The sequence below is a fragment of the Myotis brandtii genome, unplaced genomic scaffold (genome assembly GCF_000412655.1).
Source record: "Myotis brandtii unplaced genomic scaffold, ASM41265v1 scaffold1814, whole genome shotgun sequence".
NCBI classification, from domain to species: domain Eukaryota; kingdom Metazoa; phylum Chordata; class Mammalia; order Chiroptera; family Vespertilionidae; genus Myotis; species Myotis brandtii.
The window spans coordinates 1,197,578-1,201,588 of record NW_005356728.1 but is presented as its reverse complement, the minus strand read 5'-3'; positions in this window follow the sequence as shown (position 1 = coordinate 1,201,588).

Below are 4,011 nucleotides of genomic sequence, written 5' to 3'. Positions count from 1 at the left end.
CATATAGTCGCTCTGATTGGCTGGTGGGCATGGCTTAAGGTGCAGTGAAAGTACAGTGAATTAGCATGTTTGTCTTTTATTAGTATAGGATTTTACAATTACACTTTACTTTCAGTATTATTGTACATTGGGTTCAAGTGCACAGCATAGTGCTTGGAAAATCATATGCTTTACAAAGTGTTTCCGCTGATATTATCAGAACCCAGCTGTCACCATACCCCTCACTCATGCCCACACCCACCTGTTGTCTATGTCCATTGGTTAGGCCTATATGCTTGCATATAAGTCCTTTGGTTCATCTCTCCCCCTTACCCCTCACTCCCCTACCTTTCCTCTGAGGCTTGTTGATCTGATTGATGCTTCTCTGTCTCTGGATCTGTTTTTTTGGGGGGGAGAGGGGGTAATGTGGGGATAAGGACACATATATAATAACTTAATCAATAAAAAATTTAAAACATATAATAAATAAAAAAATAAAATGTTACAGCAAAAAAATAAACTAAAATAAAAAAGTTTAAAAAAAAAAGACATTCTCCAGTGTGCCATAACGTGGGAGAACCTTAAGGACATCATGTTAAGTGAAATAAGCCAGTCTCAAAAAGATAAGTATTGTGTGGTTCCACTTATATGAAGTACTTAGAGTAGTCAAATCATAGAGACAAAAAGTATAAAGGTGGTTGCCAGGAACTGGTGGGGAGGAGAGAATGGGGAGTTATTGTTTAATAGGTATAGGGTTTCAGATTTACAAGATGAAAAGAGTTATGGGGATGGGTCGTGGTGATGGCTACACAACAATATGAGTGAGTTTAATACCACTGAACTATAGGCTTAAAAATGAATATGATGGGCCCAGTGTAAACGGGAGCAAGTGTAAATGGGTGCAGCCGTTTTGGAGGACAATTTGGTAATATCTTCCAACTCTATAGTAAACATATCCTTTAAATTTCCATGTTTAGGCATCTATTCAGGGGAAAATACTAACATACATAAACAAAGAAGCATATACAAAGTATATCATGCATATAACAGCAAATTGTTAATGATACAGAGACCACCCAAATGTTCAGCAATTGAAATATGTTTAAATAAATTATGAATCACTTATATAATAGAATATTAGATAGCAGTTGTTTTTAAAGGGGGGATACTAACATGGCATCTCTCCAAGACATAATGTTAAGCCCAGCCAGCATGGCTCAGTGGTTGAGCATCAACGTATGAACCAGGAGGTCACCGTTCAATTCCCAGACAGAGAACATGCCCAAGTTGTGGGCTCAATCCCCAGTATGGGGCATGCATGAGGCAGCTGATCCATGATTCTCTCTCATCATTGATGTATCAGTCTATCTCTCCCTCTCCCTTCCTCAGGCAATAAAAAATATATTTAAAAAAGACATAATGTTAGGTGAATAAAGCAAAACAATACATACAGTATAAGTTCATTTCTGCAGCAAAGATACATATTTGCATATACATGTGTGTATTCAAATTATAGGAAAGGACTTAGAAAAATACATACAAAACACATGAGAAATTTTTTTAAAGATGATGTTAATTAAGTGATAGTAGTTGTGTCTAAGTCACTTTTAGGGAGGGATTAGGGAGTCCTCCCCTTACCAAGAGTGCTCTGTAGGGTTCTCCTGCAAGTTCTTTGGGGCTGTCCACCTTGGCTCCACACACTCACCAAGGCCATGCTACTCAGCAGTCTGGCATCTGGCCAGACACCTTGGATTTGCATTTGGGCTTGTTCTTTGTTGTGCTCTTTGTTGTGCTCTTCGTTGTGCTCTGTGCTGCCTTGGGCAATTGATCTCCACCCTGTACTGAGCTGCATGTCTTCTTCAGGTACTCTGGTCCCTCCTTCAGATAGAGGGGTCCTGGGTGCTGTACCCTTTGAACATCCAAAGAGTCTGAGATGCTGGGTGTGAGCTAACTACCTGGGATGGCTGGTCTGAGCCCTCCTCTCTTGGCTCGCTTAGTGTTCCTGTGATCTTAGAGTACCTCATCCTGGCCTCCCCGTAGGTGCTCATGAGGTGCTTGTCCCAGATCTGACCCCAAGGACAAAGCAGGCTTCTCTTCATTCCTATAGTCATTGGAGTTTTACCGCTATACCCCTTCTCTGAAATTCTGTAATTGGGATAAGAAAGAGGGTGGGCTTCTTACTCAGGCCCCTGTGCAACTGTTAACAGTCTTTTCCTGTAGTTCAGCTCACTGTAGCTCACCCACACAGGCCTCTCTCTGGGACCTCTCAGTATGGAGCAGGGTAGGCTCAGAGACCACCAGCCATCAGGGGTGGACCCTGTCACTCCATCGCCAAGGGCCCTGCCAGCTTGTGATCTTTGAACATCCATCTCCTCAGATGAGCGACCTTACTACATACCCTTGTGATGAAGGGGAGGTCCTCTATCCACTCCTACTTGGGGATCTCAGCCCTGGATGGCTCCAAAGCACAACCTGTTCACCATCTCTCCCAGAAGCACATTGAATCCTCCTGGAAGGGAACCTCCAGGAGGCACCAGGTGGAATAACACATAGCTTCATAGTTTTAAGCTCTTACTCTGAAATTCTAAGTTATACACAGAAAATTATTTTCTTTGGCCACTTTTTCTAATGACACAAGAGAAACCAGTGCCAAGTTGTGACGTAGCAATGAACTCTCCTGTTTGGATTTGCATCTATAAGAAAACGTACCCTAATTAGAGAGAAACCAGTTATGAAATAGAACAAAGTAACTAGATCATATTGTACATTTCCTGTTCTACTGCCCCACCCCACACTCCTCTCTGGTGTCACTGAGGGTATAAATTGGGGCTGGACTCAGTGTGTGCATTCACATCAAAGGCCAACATGAGGACAGGCACAGTCTTTGTCCTAGTGGCTTTTGTCATCTTGGGGATGGAGATGGCCTTCGCTCAGAGAGGTCCTCATGGAGGTAAGGGTACTGAGGGGGTCCTACCTGAGAGTACAGGAGGCTCAGAGCCCAGCTTCTTACCTGGGATGGTGGGTCACAGGAACAGGCTGAAGAGTGGAGATTTGGCAGTGATCAGACCTACTTTCTTTAACCTTTAGGAGTGATCACGTTACGTTTCCCATTCTTCTTCTTTTTTTTAATCCTCATCCCAGGACATACTTTTTGATGAGAGAGAGAGAGAGAGAGAGAGAGAGAGAGAGAGAGGAAGAGAAGAGAAGAGAAGAGAAGAGAAGAGAAGAGAAGAGAAGAGAAGAGAAGAGAAGAGAAGAGAAGAGAAGAGAAGAGAAGAGAAGAGAAGAGAAGAGAAGAGAAGAGAAGAGAAAATAGTTGGGGTTCTCTCTACACATGCCTTGGATGTAGGGCTCCAACACGGAGTAGCCCCGGGATGAACATGGGGTACGTGTGAGGTGGAAGACAGAAGTCTGGTATCAGAGATGTTTCTAATATCTTATAAGGAGAAAAGAAGAGGCTTATGACAGAGCTTGCCTGCTGGGACTGGGCAGCCTTTGCAGCTGGGAGAACATTCTCCTAAGGACCTGACTGTGACAATGGGGGCTTAAGTGTGAGGGTGGAGCTGCCCAGGCTGAGGGAGGGTCCAGGAGTACAAAGGAAGAAATGAAAAAGGTGGCAGTCCTGCTAGCAGTGAGCCCATGACCTCTAACAGCAGTTTTTATACCTGGTTAGTGACTATTCCAGACTCCACAAACACAATTGTTTGTTTCAGGGGGAAACAGACCTGGACTGTGCCCCAAGGTAACCAAAGAAACCGGTGGGCTTTGTGCTGAAAGCTGCACAGGAGATGACTCATGTCCCGGGGGAATGAAATGCTGCTTTAATGGATGTGGCCATGAATGCAAACTTGCTATCCAAGTGGTGAGTATAAATCAATCAAGAGCTGACAAGGGTGTTAACTACTCCCCAGTGGACTCTCTTGGCGCCAATGGATGTTCACATGTCCACTGCACATAGAAGTCTGGGTAACTCCAAGAGAAAGAGGCTGGAGGTGAATGGCAGAAGGACACCTGGCTGCATTATCTAAGACC